The sequence below is a fragment of the Rhinatrema bivittatum genome, chromosome 2 (genome assembly GCF_901001135.1).
Source record: "Rhinatrema bivittatum chromosome 2, aRhiBiv1.1, whole genome shotgun sequence".
Classification (NCBI taxonomy): domain Eukaryota; kingdom Metazoa; phylum Chordata; class Amphibia; order Gymnophiona; family Rhinatrematidae; genus Rhinatrema; species Rhinatrema bivittatum.
This window is the reverse complement of record NC_042616.1, coordinates 365,462,536-365,480,193: the sequence shown is the minus strand read 5'-3', so window position 1 is coordinate 365,480,193 and position 17,658 is coordinate 365,462,536. Positions and strand designations below refer to the sequence as shown.

Sequence of the window (17,658 nt, the reverse complement as noted above, 5' to 3'; positions counted from 1 at the left end):
CAGGCCGCTGTGAGGAGGGGGCCGCCGCCCCATGGGGGGGCCCTCCGGGACTGCTCGTGAAACAGCCCGCGCTGGGACCCTCGCCTCCTTACCTCGCCTCTGCATACTACTGTTATCACAGGAAGCAGCGCGCCCCGGAAGAAATGTGACTTCCTGACTATCCAAAGTATGTATTGTACTAAACTAATTGATTCCTTATTCCTAACTACAATTTTTGCTGCTATGCTGAACTCTCGCACCTTTCTCCTCTGCCCTCCGGGTCCGTCTAGCAAACCGTTTGCCTCATCCTGGCAGGCAGAGGAACCCCCCACCAATGGTTGCGCAGCGATTTGAATTGCTGCACCTCCATTCGCTGCCTCAACCACTTCTCCACCCTGTGCACTTCACCCACCCCTCCCCCCGTCACGTCCGCCACTGCACACCTCGACCCTGGTTACGCTCGGAGGCGCGAGCCTGTCTCGCACCGCCAATCATTTCTTTTATAGCCCCATCAGAGTACATTCCGCACCCGGGGATAGGGTTAAACGTGTATAAGTAGCATCTACTCACTTGCATGCTGTTTTATAAAGTTCAAACATATGCATGCATTTTTGCTTTCATGAGCACATATGCATATGTAAAAAGGTGTCAGTTTAGTGGTGTTCTAAGGTATGACCAAAATATGTGTGCATATCTTTCTATTTCAAAGGACACGTACATAGATTTTACAACTTACTCGCATAATTTTACACTCGCTGATTATCTGGAGTAAATTATATTAAATTTGCTTCTTACATACTATTGGGAGGTCTGAGTGACCTGGGAAGAATTCAAGTTGATGAATGAGGAAGGTCTCAATGAACTGGAGAAGAAATGGGAGAACTGGTGGAGTAATTGGAAAAACTGGTGATTTCATTTATGCGCAAATGTTTTAAAATATATTGGTTTACTTACATAAATCCTGAATTATGCGAATAAATCACACTTTATATTTGTACATAAAATACACATGTATCTATTTTTTTTAAATAGGTAACAAATATTCACATTCAATACTTGCTTTCAATGCATTGCATGAATTACTATTCATGCATGCGGGGTTAATATATATATATATTTTATTAGGAGCATATGTGATATACACAGGTTACAAAATAATATGGTAAAAATATGAAGCCATATACATTTGTATATGATGCTGCATGGAGTTGTTTGAAAGTTATCCTCCCTGTGTATGCAAATTTATCTTATGCATATTAATTTTGCCTATGACAATACCCCAACTGCTCTTTTGTTTTATTATTACTTTGTTTTATTTGATGATTTAATATTGTATCCTTTTTTAGAATGCTGTCTTGATATTTGGTCACTCTTTTTATGATTTATGATTACGTTATGATAATATTAAGGATTTTTTTCTCCTTTTATTATATTTATTAGTTTATGATTTTATTATGTTAATTTGTAATTTTATATTGTTATTTTGTTTAAAATTTTGATATATATTTTTATCTGTTTTTAGGATTGTAAACTGCTTTGATTTTTTATTGGAAAGGTGATATATCAATATAAAAAACTGAACTAAACTGGCTCTGAGATCTCCAGGACAGGCTTAGGAAGTCCTGCCTGAGCCAGACTGGTTTTCTGGTTTCCACAATTAATATGCATGAGATAGAATTTCATACATGCATGCATATTCATTATGGATATTCTGAAAACCAGACTGACAAGGATGTGCTCTATGACTATCTTGAGAAACACTGGTATAGATAAACTATTTTGACAATATGTAGAAACACCCTGCTCTCCACTGGCTGACCCTAAATCACTGCTCTGGGTTTTTCAGCTTAGTGTGAAAAAATATTTCTTAACAGCATCTCCCTTAGAAGCTTGCTGCCAATGATAGCTCCTTAGTGCACAGGGGGGCTAGTAGTATAGTGAGTGTGGTCATTTGTGTTTAGCTTTTGGAGTGTGAGTAGTTGTTCCTTTTTCTTCTGTGTTAGGGCCTCCTGGCCTAACTTGGTATTTTAGGAGAGGGTGCTTGTCAGTGCGCCCCTTGCTTGTCAAAATCTGTCTCCATTTTTTGGTAAAGAGACTTTTCAGTGAAGTTTTGGAGATTTTTTTGGATTTTCTTGATCTGAGATGAGAACCTGGCTACTGGATAAAGGACACCCCAGGGAAAGGAAAGTCTACTGTCAGGGAAGAAGCAGTGAAAATCATCACCTCAGGGGAAGATTTTGGATTTTGAAAATGTTTTCCTCTTTTTGATTTATGGAGACATTTAGTACCATCCCTCCTCTAATAGCTTGATTTTTTTTTCCCAGCAGAAGACATTTTCCAATAAGAGGTCACCTCAGGAGAAGTCCAGAGTAAGAAGATCAGAGAGAAGCAAGAATTTGGAAACCCATCCCTGGGATTTCTATCCCTTTGGGACATTTCTATCCCTTTGAGACATGGGACACAGGTCCAAATGAGTCCAGTTTGGCAAAACTGGACTCATGTGGACCTCAGGAATAATTTTACAACTAAGGGGATCCTCCTTACCCACAAGGATTTCCCTGCTCAAATGCAAGATCTTATTCTCTCACTCCATGAATAAGCTCTAACTCAGGTTCCTGTACTGGGGACTCATACATGGAGAATGGAAAGGAATTCCGAGAAACAGAGAAATGATGGTAGAAAAGGACCAAATGATCTACCTAGTCTTCCCAACAACTTACGCTTGTATCTGCCGCACTGTGTGGATTACCCCCATGCTTATCAGTTTCCCAGTCTGTAGAAGGCAGGGCCCTCATTGGATTCTGTTTGATTTCAATTTTCCTTTACCCTTGCTGTGGAAGCAAAGAGCAATGTTGGAGTTGCATCAAAAGTACCAGGCTTATTGTTTAAGGGTAGTAAAAGCCACATCAGCAAGTTACCCCTGTGTTTATTTATTTGTTCTCCACACCATAAAAGCCGGGGCCATCGTTGGTTGCTGTCTGAATCCAATTCCCCTTTTCCCACTGCTGTTGAAGCAGAAAGCAATGATGGCGTTGTATGAACAGCATCAATATTTATTTGTTAAGGGTATCAACTGCCACACCAGCAAGTTGCTCCCATGCAATCTATTCTTCGTTTCCATCCTCTAGCCTTTAGAGACCCACAATGTTTATCCCATGCCCCTTTGAATTCCTTCACTGTTTTCATCTTCACCACCTCCTCTGGAAAGGCATTCCAGGCATTCACCACCTTCTCCATGAAGAAATATTTCCTGACACTGGTTCTGAGTCATCCTCCCTGGAGTTTCATTTCATGACACCTAATTCTATTGATTTATTTTCAAAGGAAAAGGTTTGATGATTGTGCATCATTAAAACCTTTCAGGTATCTGAAGGTCTGCATCATATCTCTTCTGTACCTCCTCTCTTCCAGGGAAGAAATCAGTCTGATACAGATGTAGCTTGGAAAAGTTATCTGTTTGAAAGGGATTTAATTATTTATGAAGAATCATAGTAAAATTAATTTGAATACCCCAAACTGTGTCCTACCTATCCCTGTAGCACAATCACCTTTAGGTGTTACAGTAAACACCCCCAGAGGGATTCCACTACATCACCTGGGCCTTGAAGATTGGGAAAGTAGCAGCGGAGTTAGCCCCCATTAATAAATTAATTTATGGACCCTCAGGATACTGTACAAACCTTTAAAAAAGGGATACACATATGATGATAATATCTTTTTGGATGAGTGAGTTAATATGATACATTCAAAATATCAAAAAAAATATGTTCACAAACCTTTTCCATGTTTGTAATAAAAATTAACAGATATGTCTTGTGGAAGAGAATTGATAGGGAATGATAGAATCTACCAAATGCAGAAGTGAAAAGACAGGCAAGAGAGAAAGGAGAAGACAAGAAACACATTAAGTAGAAAAGTTGTTTTTAAATTGTGTAAATACCATTTCTAGCTCTTGCAAATATCACTGAAAAGTTATCCTTTGATCTTCTTCTTTGTGATATTACAGAACTCCTCTATGAAATCAATAGCTTTAGACATTCATAACATTTCTTATATTTCCTTTAACAAATCTGTCTGTCCATCTGTCTTGCGCAATGTTCTCGTTTCTTCATTCCTAAAGTACAGGGCTATGCTGTGAATACTTGGTGATCCCAAAGCATGTATCTGAACCAAAACACAAATTAAATCCACAATTTACCACAAACACTACAACAGCATAACATGTTTTATTCTGTAACATTTAATTTTGTCAGTTATTCTTAATGTTTTTATCCTTGGATAGGAAAAGGTCATGTTTTAAAAGTTTTAGATTGTTTTGATACAAATCAATACAGTTAAGGTCAAGCTATCCACAAAACACATTTGAATGCTTTATTTATTTGACTTCCAGCTTTACAAATTACACTCATGGGAGGCAACAAAACTGTAATCTGCTACAATGATGCTTCCCAGATAATAGAACCCTAGAAATTCTCTAATTTTTCTGAAGGCAAGAATAGGAGTATTGTTTAATTATCCTGTATATGAAAGGCTTGTTTCGAATGGATGGAATGAAAAATATAGCGTAGTAACATAGAAACTTAGTAACATAATACAAACGACAGCAGAAAAAGACAAATGGTCCAACCAGTCTGTTTTTATGGTAGTAACTGTTGCTCTGTGCAAGTTACCCCCATGCCTATGTTCAGCAGCCTTCTTGAGAATTCACACAATGCTGCTTCAATGTGCTTTGCTTTTGCACTTGGCCGTAGAAGCAGTCCTAGGCTTTTCCCTAATGTCTGCTTATCAGTAACCCGGACTGTAAAAGTCTGGGCCCTCGTTGGTAGTTGTCTGAATCTAATTCCCTTTCTTCCCCTGCCATCAAAGCAGAGAGCGATGTTGTAGCTGAGTCACAAGCATCAAGGCTAATTGGTTAAGGGTAGTAACATACCCCCATGCCTTCTGTTAAGGGTAGTAACTGCCCCTCCATGCAAGTTACTCCCATGCACCCTTCCCTTCATTTCCATCCTCTAGCCTTTAGGAATCCACAGTATTTATCCTATGACCTTTTCAATTCATTTACTGTTTTCGTTCTTACCATCTCTTCCAGAGGAGCATTCCAGGCATCCACCACCCTCTCCATGAAGAAACATTTCCTGATATTGATTCTCAGTTGTGTCCCCCCTCCCCCCTCCCCGGGGTTTTGTATCATAATCCTAGTTCTTCAGTTTCCTTTCATTTGGAAAAGGTTCAAAATGTGTGCACTATTTAAACCTTTCAGATATCTCAAGGTCTGTATCATATCTCCCCTGCACCTATTCTCTTCCAGTCTTGTACTTAATGAACCTAATGAACTAATATAATACAGTGTTTACTGTAAAAACCATGCATGATAATTCCCCTTTCATGAACCTATACTTCAAGTATGATTTAAACAACTGAATGGTGATAAGAGGGAGGTATTCATGATAATCATATTCTCAACAAGTGAACAAACATAATAAAACACATTCCAATTCAAAAGCAGGGAAAGAGGAACAAGATCAGCAGGGGAGGAAACAGAGCCAAGAAACAGAACATTTGATATTGTGTGTGTGTGTGTGTGTGATGGGGGCGGGCAGGTGTGTGTGTGCATTCTCAAAGGATTTTTTGAATAGTTTGAAAATATTCATTTAGCAAATAAATGAAATAGTAGTAAAAAATGAGAGAAGCAAAAAAAAAAAGTAAATGAAAAGATGGGTTAATTTAATCTGACAGTTTCAGAAGTTATGGCACAAGGCACAGTTAAAATGATGTTGTAATAAGTTGTAACGTGCACTCTGTCCCAAGTGACAATATAGCATGTGCTTAAAGTCTGTGATAGTTACAGGGAAAATGTCAGACAGGTATTTTCAGAATTGCTAAAGGGCAAAATGCTCAGAAGGGATCCTTTTTCCTGACAGGCCTGTAGTATACTGTACAAAAGAGATTTCCAGGAAATAAAAAAGCTATCCACTCTTATTTCATTAAATTTCCTGTGCCTTTAATCCATCTGGCTTTCTTATCAACTGTGTGTTAGCACTGACAAAATATTCAGAATTCAATTCATTCAAGTGAAACACGTAAGCTTTTGATGTTTAGTCAGAGTTTCTAAATTATGAGACACTGATCTTGCAGAGCTTTGTTCTGCTGTAGTTAAGGTAAATCATCACAGTTTGTTACATAAATTTTGTATACATTTAAATAAACTGGGGGCAGAGGAATGAAGATGGTGACTTGCTAAAGGTCAGGTTTATGCAGAGCTTTGGCAATGAATGACTACTTTGAATTTTTTCCCAGGCATCTGATGACAATTGCCATCCATCCACTGTGGTCTTTATGCAGCGGGCACCCGATTCAAAGTCTACAGGTGTCAGCAGAATGGAAGCAGAGGGAGTGGTTTCCGAGCTGGACGCTGAAATGTCTCTCCACCCCAATGAGCACGTGGTGACCCTGCCAGCTTCTTGCAGCATAACAATCTGACTCCAGGGATGTCCACCACTGCTGAACAGGCAGGTTTTGAAGCACGGTTGGGGAACCAGAGCTCTCAGTTCTCACAAGAGCTTAGCTCGTTTATGGGCTTGGAGAATCAATGAGAAATTCAGAGGTTTCCAGGAATGGCAACAGAGAACACAAATGCACAAATAAGATAGCAGAGGTGGTTGATGTCCACTGGGAAGGGACCATTTTTGGGGTACGTGCTTTGAACCCCCTGTGCTTCCTGGTGTAATTTCATTCCTATGTTGATTGCTGTCTTGGAGCCTCTGGCCATCATAACACTAATTAACATTTGGACAGGCCTTGTTTCCCTTACAGCAATTGATTTTCTCATTAGCTGCTTTGATCTCAGAAATGCATTTGTAGAATCAGGCTCGAGACCAAGGGTCCATCAAGCCCATCATCCTGTTTCCAACAAAGGCCAAACCAGGCCATATGAACCTGGCAATTACCCAAATACCAAGAAGATCCCATGCTACTGATGCAATTAATAGCAGTGGCTATTCCCTAAGTAAACTTGATTAATAGCAGGTAATGGACTTCTCCTCCAAGAACTTATCCAAACCTTTTATGAACCCAGATACACTAACTGCACTAACCACATCCTCTGGCAACAAATGTCTGAGCTTAATTGTGTGTTGATTGAAAAATAATTTTCTACGATTAGTCTTAAATGTGCTATTTGCTAACTTCATGGAATGCCCTTTAGTCCTTCTATTATCTGAAAGTGTAAATAACTGATTCACATCTATTCATTCAAGACCTCTCATGATCTTAAAGACCTCTATCATATCCCCCCTCAGCCATCTCTTTTCCAAGCTGAACAGCCCTAACCTCTTCAGCCTTTCCTCATAGGGGAGCTGTTCCATTCCGTTTATCATTTTGGTTGCCCTTCTCTGTACCTTCTCCATCGCAATTATATCTTTTTTGAGATGAGACGACTAGAATTGTACACAATATTCAAGGTGCGGTCTCACCATGGAGCGATACAGAGACATTATGACAGTTTCTGTTTTACTAACCATTCCCTTTCTAATAATTCCTATAATTTGACTGAGTATCAGATATGCAAATGACCCTAGTGTAAGAAAAATTCAATCTGCTCCGGAAATTGGAGAACTTAAAGAATTTGCAAGACATGTTCCCCAAAGTGATAACATCTACACCTGTGGAACTATTCAAGAGCTATCTGATAGGGATCCAAAGACTTCAAACCCCTAAGTAAGATCTCTTGCCTATTTGCTGGGAGAGGAATGGGAGACCAGAGAGCTGAGTAGGTGGATAGGAAACTTATATTTGGACAATTTTGATTTGATTGGACTTTAGCCTGATCTGGTGGTAAAGAAGCAAACAAGGCCACATTATTAGTGCCCTTTGCATGTGCCTAAGATAAAAACTCTATAATACACCTTTACTTCCATAAGCAAAATGTTTAATTTCTAGGGTTCAAAGTCTGGATATTTCTAAGCCTTTGTTAAAAAAAGAAAACACAATATACTGAAAAAGTTCCTTGAAAATGCATCAGCAGTTATATAGTTTAGGTGCTCAATTTTTTTATTAGCTTCCCATGCATATGTATGTTAAAACTGAATAATATTACTTATATTTCTTTAACCCATTCAACTCTGTTTCTTTTTAGAAGAGAATGGGAGGACCTGAAAGTCCCAGTCCTTATAGGTGTTCATGAGATTGTTCTGTGTTACAGTGCTAAATGTATTATTGGGATGCAGGCTTCAATCTACAATGTCCCCTTTCTTGTTAATGCTAGCAGCTGTTACTCTACCTCACGTAGCCATCGTCCCTACCTTCTGGCCCCTTACTGTACCTTAGACACTTATGCATTTGTTTTGAGCACATGAAAAACCCAGAAGCCGTTGTTGGTATAATAAGGCCACAGCTTTTATTTAACATATCAAGAAAAATTTCCCTGGATACCCGAGCTGGTATGATGTCTCCACTGCTGCCCGCCGTAGGGACCAAGCAAGGCAGCCTTACTCCGTGGGCCCCCCGCCTTGTCCACCAGCAAGGAGACCACGACCATCGGGGCATTCAGCGCCCCCACATTTTATCGCCGCCCCAGGCGCTGATCGGCTACCATGCCATCCTGTGATGTCACCAGCATCACTTGCAATATGCCCAACCGGCCTGGGTAACCGCCAAGACACGAGGTAGGGAGGACCCTTGCCTCGTATTCCCCCAATTAATAATAAGCTGTGGCCCATGTCTTATTCTTTGTCATAATTTGCCCCTTTGGCATACTGTAGAACCTTATTACGTCTTAACTGTCAATGAGCACAGGTCCTTGACCCCCCAGATGTATTATCAGTACATCCGTAGCAGCCCTCGAGTCCTCGGGCACCATAGTAGGCCATAATTGTTAACGATGCACTCTTGGTTTCTTCCGCTATGTGACGATGACCCAGTCCTAAGTGTGGTCCATATGATCGTCTGTGTGCTCTCGTGGCAGCCCTCTGTACATAGGAGTGCTCAATGATCCAAGCTAAGCACTTAGCCTGCTGTGGATCTTATCCCGCTGGACGCAGGTATTAGTCGCGTCGGACTGCCCCCTCCTCCTTCTCTAGCCTGCAGTCCTGTTTGCTTCCAAACTCTGATCAAACTCTGATCCACTGTATACCCGACTTCCTTAGATGTAATTACGGTCCACCATCCGGCTCTGGTGTTGCTAACCAAGCTGTTATTTTGATTGCTGCATACTTCTTGCCGCCTGCCATACTGATCAAGCAAGGCTGCATAAATGGGTTTAACTCCTCGAGCCTTTTGTTGCACCTTTCGCTGAGCACTTCGTTTTGCTGATAGAGGTTGACCGTCAAGCACTGGTCTACTGCCCCTACTATGATCATGCAGTCCGCACCCATAATTACTTAGTCTAGACTGATTGCACACTATATGGGGCTCCTCTCCCATGGGATCCAGTCAGTAGGCTTTGCCCTTGTTTTCTTGGTACTGCTCCACATATGTCTGTAATGCAAATAGCCATGACTGATGCTCCTCGCTCTTCCGTCCACCGGAAATACAAGTCTTTCGGCTGCTGCTTATCCTTCTTGATATAAACAGCTCCTATTGAATCATGATAGAAAATGAAGGCTTCTAATCCAGCTAGGTCAGTATGCAGAGGCCCAACTATTCCTTCTAACCCTCCGATGATAGTTATCATCCTTAGTAGGCTTCTCCAACTCAGCTGAGCAGCTATCATAGGCTGGACCCGGTAGGGGCTTTGATTTCCAGCCTCAATGTTATTACTCCGGGTTAAGGCAGCCAGGCTTTCGCACCAATCGGTTCTGGCTAATTAATTACTAGCCCATTGTACTTGGTTTTCTCTGATATGGACTTGTTGCTTAAATAATCTTGTACCCGACGCTCTCTCCTGTTACACATGTGCGTTTAGAGTGAAGATGATAGCGCCTGCTGACGCTCTTTCCATTTTCTTGCTGCGCCCCCCCAAAAAAATGAGGATGAACCACTATTAACTAATTCCGTGTTGCAGGTGCTTGCCCTTGCCGCTTTGTACTTCAGATGTAGATCCTTATGGGCATGCGAAATTCATACTGCTTACCCTGTATTGCACATCAGGCAGGGGCTGCTTCTTTACTCTTGCTGCTTCCTTTGTCTTATCCAACCCCTGACCGCTTTCTGTTCCGCTAGTCTGTATGTCCATCTGCCCATGGCATGAATACTGGTGGAGGAGGCTTCATTCTTCTCCGTGGACTTTGTCATGTTTATTGTATCCTGGGGAGTCATGGCCCTCGCTCTACCCAGACCCGACTGCCTCATGCCTCCCACCTCCAGGTTTTACTCAGAAGACTGAGATGAGCCAGACAGGTGATTTTGAAGTGGTGTGGATCGGCGAGATGAGTCCTCGCTGTATGAACCCTAGTGCGCCCTGACCTTCAATCACTTAGCGCTCACTCGGCCCTCCACCTTTTTCTTGTCCATGGTTCCCCCCCCCCCCCCCCCGACCTCTTGGCCCTGTAGAAGGTCGGAACTATGCACCTTAACTAGAGTGCCTGTCTCTTCGCGTCTGATCTCCTCTACTTCATCACCACCCCTGTGGCAGCCTTTGTCCCTGGCCCATCGAATTCCCATACTGGATCCGGCACTGTGCCGAGGATAATATTTCGTCCTGACTGGCACTGCATGCAATGAGGGGTTTTTTTTTTTTTTTATATTTGTCTCCTCCTTCCTCATGTCCTTTCCATATAATTGTAGCTATAATAGTAGCTCTGCTACTAAATAGTTCTCCTGTAAGAAGAAACGCTGAAGTTCGGCACCTTAGTCCACTCAACCCTTACTGCAACTAACTTATGTTTGTTTTTTTTTGAATAATGAAGGTAATCCTGCCCCGAAATCCTTCCATCTTGTGCTGCCCACTCCCGACTCCTAGGTGCGGGTGGGTAGTCTTCCTGGGTGAAAATTCCATGTTCCGTACGGTTGCCCAGTGAAGGACCGTCCATCATTCCGCATGCCCATTTTGGTCTTGAGCCTCTCCTGCCTGTCAACATACAGATGATGTGTTAGTGTTCATGTGTCCTTGGACTGGGATGATGAATCCCTAAGGATTTCCCTGTCGAATCTTAAATGTATATGTGTATATATATATATATATATATTTTTTTTTTTTTTTTTGCGATGTTGGCAATGTTTCAAGCATGGCACCATTGTCTCCCACACTGGAACTGCCACCTCTCACATCATTTTTATCCCGAGGCTGACTTCCTGAGTTCCTTATGTGGTGAATGAACTCTGCTGTTGCGAGATACCTGCCCTCTTTGAGCCATGCCCTTCTTTCATGGTTTTGGCATGCTTCTAGTGTGCCTTCCCTAGACAGCTCATCATGTGCCCGCACTGGGATGAATACCGATATCCCTCCTGAAAATGCCATTATCCCAACCCATTATGACCTCGGGAATCCTCCTCTCCTTTTCCCCACGATTCAACCCTATGAAGCGCAATCCCCTGGACGTCCCCCTTTGCTCCATCCTGGGAAAATTTGACTAGTACCCACTTTTAACTTCCCACCATATTCCCCAGCCCAGATTCAACTCGCGGCCCTTAGCAGTCGAAGCAGAACCCCTCCAACTTCGTTCCGCCATCACACAGATGATAGGCCGGGAACTGCCGTCTCATATGTGCTGCAGCTGCTCTGCCTCCGTGGCCTTGCCTGTCGTTATCTCCCTGTTGAGCATACGCCCCCTCACCCCCGTAAAGCGACTGGAGCCATATAAACCCCTCCTTATACCGATCACTCCTTTTACTAGTTGCTGTAATGGAAATTGAACCCTTTCTTTGCAAGAACATAAGGTTCTGCCATACTGGGTCAAACCTAGGATCAATCAAGCCTGGCATCCCTCCTCCAAATGGCCGATAAAGTCCAAAAGAACCTGGGGAGCACCCAAAAGCCAAGTCTATCCCACATCACTGATGCTAGCAATAGCAGCGGATATTATCCAAGCCAACTCAATCAATAGCAGGTAATGGACTTATCATCCAAGAACCTATCCCATTCATTCTCGAATGCAGTCATACCACATCCAATGGCGACAGACTCCTGACTCCCATTGTGCTTTGAGTGAAAAGAACACCCTCCGATTAGTTCCAAATGTGCTACCTGCTTACCTCATGGAGTGCCCCCCAATCCCTCCAGTATCTGAAAAGTAAACAACTGATTCACAGCTACTCTTTCCAGATCTCTCATGATTGTAAACACCTCTATCATATCCCCCTCCTGCAAAAGACCAAGGGTTCTTTAATGTAGAAGGAGAGTAGTCTGAATTGGGTTATGAGATTCGGTTGTACCTCACTTCTGCCATTGAGCTCAGGGATGCCAGCCATGAGTCATTTCCAAGCCCAAAGAGAACTGCATCCACAGCTAAGGGACACACATGGTGTGATCTCCCCAGCCTGTGTCTCCTGCAGGAAGCCCTCACCTAAGTCCACCTTTGCTGGGAACTCATTCACTTGGATCAAATGGTGCCCTGTGAGGGCAGCTGATGGCTCCAGTCTCAAACCTTCCCCAATACTTCAAGTGGAAGAGTGATGAACACTCAGTGGGTTGCCTCAGCACCAGGCTTCCCTCCATGTCAAGTCCAGCATCCTGTTTCAAACAGAGGCCAATGCAACTGATGCAATTACTAGCAGTGGCTATTCCCCAAGTAAACCTGACCAATAGCAGTTAATGGACTCCACCTCCAAGAACTCACCCAAACCTTTTTGAACCTGGCTGCAATAACTGCAGTAAGCACAATCTCTGGCAACAAATTCCAGCTTAATTTTGCATTGAGTGAACCTAACATCGTGTAACTACAGAAAGGGGTAATTCTTTTTTTTTTTAATGCAACACCTTGCAAGTATCTACATTAAATTTAGTCCCGCAAGGTTCTCCTGAAATGCATCACACTCACTGAACAATTCCGTATCATCTGCAAATTTGACCACCTCACGACAACCTCACTCATCGTATTCCTTTCCAGATCATCACATAAATATTGAAAAGCAACCGTCCAAGTACAGATCCCTGAGGCACTCTGAGAAAATTGACCATTCAATCCTACTCTCTGTTTCCTGCCTTCCAACCAACCTGCATCCACAAAGGAAATCGCCTCCCATCCCATGACTTTTCAGTTTTCCTAGAAGCCTCTCCTGAGGGACTCCAGAAAAAGTCCGGCAAAAGCCTTCTGGAAATCCCTTCCCTTAATGCCCAACACCAGACGATGTCCACTGTATAGTCATTATCAATATAGCTGAACGCAAAGTAGTAAACAGTGAACACAATGACCCCACCTGGAATCCATACCCCAAAATGCTATACCTTGGGGCAGGAAATGAAGCCCTTAGCCACCATAGGAGCTCACTCACAAGATTCTCTGCGCCTCTGAGCCTCTCGACCATCTGAGAATACCGAAGCGCAACCCAAAATATATACCAGGTGGGTTTGCAGGCTGCCATGCCGCGCTGGACAAACCAGGTAAAAGGAGGGCCCGAATTAGTAACCGGATGGATGCCCCTGAGCTGCTTGACCATCTGAAAATACCTAAGTGCAACGCAAAAATATATACCATGAAGCAGCACGCCGGTGTCGCCCTCGGCAACAGCCCGAATTGGTAATCGGATGCACTGCCATAGCCCCCCCGGTCCACTCAACACAGTTTCCTGGTGTGTCTCCCTAACCTCTCCCTTCGGTAAGCGCCTACACAGCAGTGGATCCCCCCATGGGGAGCTGGGTCACCCACTCTTCACTTCCAGCCGTTCCATTCCACTGCCCGGGTGGGACCCACCTCGGAGCCTTCCTGCAATGTGCCTCAAGACCCCGCGGAGACTTGGGACCCATGCTCACCTCCATCGATCCTCCCGCAAGAAAAGAAGGGAAAGAAAAGGCGCCACCGGCGCACAAAACCCCCCGGACAGGGTGCCCGAAGCACCTTTCCCCCACTCCCCCGGTCACGAGCGCATATGCCCAGGCCCTATCGCCTGTGTTGCAAGCAAGATATATCAAAGTTACTGGCACAGCAAGCACGCGATCTGCCCCGGCACCTCCCGCCATTGTGCGATGGTCAGACAAAAAGGCCCTCACCTCCTGAAGTTCACCTTTTTCCCGGCGCGCAGTCAAAAAGAGGGCTCTCTGGCCTCCGTTGCGGCCCTTTAAAGGGCCGCTGACATCATCAGCTGGCGCCGCTCCCTATCGACGCCCAAACCCGGGGCTTGGCTTAATGCCACAATCTCGCGCTTGCACGGGAAAAAAAGGGGGGGCGGGGGCGTGCCCGATCGCGCACCGGCTCTCCTGCCTGCATCCGCTCGCCTCTTCTCCCCCTCCCCCCACCTTCTTACGTTCCGCCGTCCCTCATGGGAGGACAGCGCTTCGGTTAAGGGTGGGCTCTGTTTATGGATGCAGGCCCACCTATTTCTTTCAGAATTCCATGTTTTCTTTATTTACTTGATTACTGCCCCTTCTCCTCCCCCAACACCCAGACATACTTTTATGAGCTGCATTTGAAGCGCAAGAGTATTTGGGGGATATTTGTGTTTCCTTTTGACTCTTTTTTTTTTTTGATTGTCTCTTCAATTTTCTTCTTTCAAGGAAATCTTAAATTATAATTGAAAACTGAATTATAAAATTTAAAAAAAGATGTATAAATAGATGAGAACTTTATTATTAAAAGCATTAACTTTGTTGTGCATTTGGAAGGAAACGAAAAGGTCAAATGGTTATTGGCTACCGGGATCATAGGCTAGCGGGAATAAAACCTATATTTTTGAACTATCAGAGAAGAAAGAAGGGATTCTGATGTTGATGTTAAAGTCAATCTGGGGACAGATGACCTGACAAGAAATGAAGACAGTGTAGTATAAAAGAATTTTCAAAATTTAGAAGAGCCGTTTAGGCACCTGGCACAGACCATAACATTTTCGAAAGTATTAATTGTTCATGATAAGAGCAAGAAAAGTCTTGGTTGTATCATCGGCTTCAATATGTGGCTCAAAACCTGGATCAAAGAAGAAATACATAATAGGGATGTGAATCGTTTTTTGACGATTTAAAATATCGTCCGATATATTTTAAATCGTCAAAAATCGTTAGAGCCGCGATACAATAACAATTCCCCCGATTTATTGTCAAAAAATCGTAAATCGGGGGAAGGGGGAGGGGAAGGGGGAGGGCGGGAAAACCGGCACACTAAAACACCCTAAAACCCACCCCGACCCTTTAAAATAAATCCCCCACCCTCCCGAACCCTCCCCAAATGCCTTAAATTACCTGGGGTCCAGCGGGGGTCCGGAACGACCTCCTGCAGTCGAATCGTGTTGTCTTCAGCCGGCGCCATTTTCAAAATGGCGGCGCAAAATGGCGCCAGCCGTAGACAACACGATTCGACTGCAGGAGGTCGTTCCAGACCCCCGCTGGACTTTTGGCAAGTCTTGTGGGGGTCAGGAGGCCCCCCCAAGCTGGCCAAACGTCCCTGGGGGTCCAGCGGGGGTCCGGGAGCGATCTCCTACCGCGAATCGTTTTTCCGTACGGAAAATGGCGCCGGCAGGAGATCGACTGCAGGAGGTCGTTCCGGACCCCCGCTGGACTTTTGGCCAGCTTGGGGGGGCCTCCTGACCCCCCCAAGACTTGCCAAAAGTCCAGCGGGGGTCCGGAATGACCTCCTGCAGTCGAATCATGTTGTCTACGGCCGGCGCCATTTTGCGCCGCCATTTTGAAAATGGCGCCGGCTGAAGACAACACGATTCGACTGCAGGAGGTCGTTCCGGACCTCCGCTGGACCACAGGTAATTTAAGGCATGGGGGGGGGGGGGTTCGGGAGGGTGGGGGATTTATTTTAAAGGGTCGGGGTGGGTTTTAGGGTGTTTTAGTGTGCCGGTTCACGATTTTAACGATATTTTAAAAACCCAAACAGCGACGATACGATTCCCTCCCCCTCCCAGCCGAAATCGATCGTTAAGATCTTCCAAACTGAAGAGCTGTTTCATAGGTTTCTTTCTCAGACCAAAATATTTTAAGAGCCACAACCCTGTCAAAAATTGGGACACTCTACCTACTCTCTCCCCCACCCGGCCTCTTTCCCAGCAGTCATTATCTCTCTCTCTTCAATCATCCCCACCCCCAGCACTCTCTCTCTCTCTCTTTTTCATTCCCCCCCCCCAATGCCAGCAGTCAGTCTCTTTCTTTCAAGAAGGGGGGGGGGGGGGGGACCATGAATACGGTTCCACCACAAGTAGTAATATCAGCATACAGTACAGAATAAACATATTTCAAAATGATGGGAAAAATAATATAATTCATTTTTATCAAACCTGGTAAACTGTTCCTTTACCTTCAGTTTTGCCCGAGAGCGGGAGATCGCTCCCAAGACCCTGCTGGACCACCAGGTACTTTAGAAAAGTTTGGGGGGTCAGGAGGGTGGGAAATTCTAAATAATTCTATTTAAAGGGTCGGGGTGGGTTTGGGGGTTGTTTTTCTCTGTGCCCTTTCTCCCCCCCCCAAAAAAAAACAAAAAACGATAAGAAAACCACATGAACATTTCATGGGGTTTTCCTATCACTTTCGGGGACTCCCTGATACCTGATGGATGAGACAATATCGTACAATATTTTTATCCGTCAGAAAAACGATTCACATCCCTAATTTTATCAGGCACTGTACCTGCTTATTGGGATTTAAATGATGGATTGGACAAAAGATCTTTTAGTCTTTATTATTTTCAATCTGGTCAATGTGTATGACACTGACTAAACTGAGTGATCACTCTGTATGTAAGGTTGAAAAACACACAGAGAGAATGCACTATAGTACTATGGCATGGCAGGAACTAGCATAACATTTCCTGCACCATTTTCTTCAGATGCAAGTAAGCTCTGAGCTCATTTACATCCTTAGCAAACTTTCATGGAAACAGGCCACTAAGCTACAGAAAATACTATGGTTACTACATCAGCCTCTATATGTTTTTTTTACACCTGTGACCAAAACACCTCCCACTCCCCTTCTCTTCATGAGGATAAAAGTACATACTTATAACAAGATTGAAGATCAATTTTCAGACAGCTTGATTTTGCAAGTAAAAGCTTACCATATAAACTGCATGATTCTTTCTTTCTTATTGTTGTGATTAGCTCACATTTATGCATTTATTTATTTCATTTATGTTTCTCTATTCCAAAACTCCCATAGCAAATTGCAAAGCAAAACAACATAACAGGTAACACTAAAATCAACAAACACAATGCATAACAAAATACATTCCAACAAAAGCTATAAAATACACAAAAGCACAAATTATTGTCTGAACAGGAGGTATAGAACAGTAATTAAAATTTTAATAAAAACCCCCATACATTTATAACTCATATTGTATAGAACATCTAATATCAATTAACATAATAATTTAAATAGAAGCATACAGGTGCTTAACACATTCTGAATACAAAATAAGGTAAAAGAAGCCAAGCTTCTTCAAAATATCTTTTCTAACATTTTTCACATTAGTACTAATTATTAGCTCCACCTTTGAGGGCTAGGCTTGCTGTTTTCCTTTGGAGGCAATTTGATATAATAATAATAATAATATTTTTGTATTTATATTTTCTGCCTTTCATGGCACTTCAAAGTGGATTACATTCAGGTACTGTAGGTATTTCTCTACAGTTTGCTATTTATATTCCTTCTGG

At 43.3% G+C, this 17,658-nt stretch overlaps 1 long non-coding RNA gene across 2 annotated transcripts; it reads right to left on the bottom strand.

Annotated features, from left to right (window-relative positions):
• Positions 1–3,302: 3,302 nt before the first annotated feature.
• LOC115084716 lies at positions 3,303–14,149 on the bottom strand. Of its 2 annotated transcripts, XR_003854638.1 has the most exons (3): positions 14,063–14,149; positions 3,920–4,143; positions 3,303–3,432 (listed from the first exon to the last, which is right to left on the bottom strand). It is a non-coding gene; the product is annotated as an uncharacterized LOC115084716 (long non-coding RNA). The 2 variants fall into 2 exon arrangements; XR_003854637.1 differs by lacking the exon at positions 3,303–3,432 and having other exon boundaries at positions 3,753–4,143.
• Between the last annotated feature and the right edge of the window lie 3,509 nt (positions 14,150–17,658).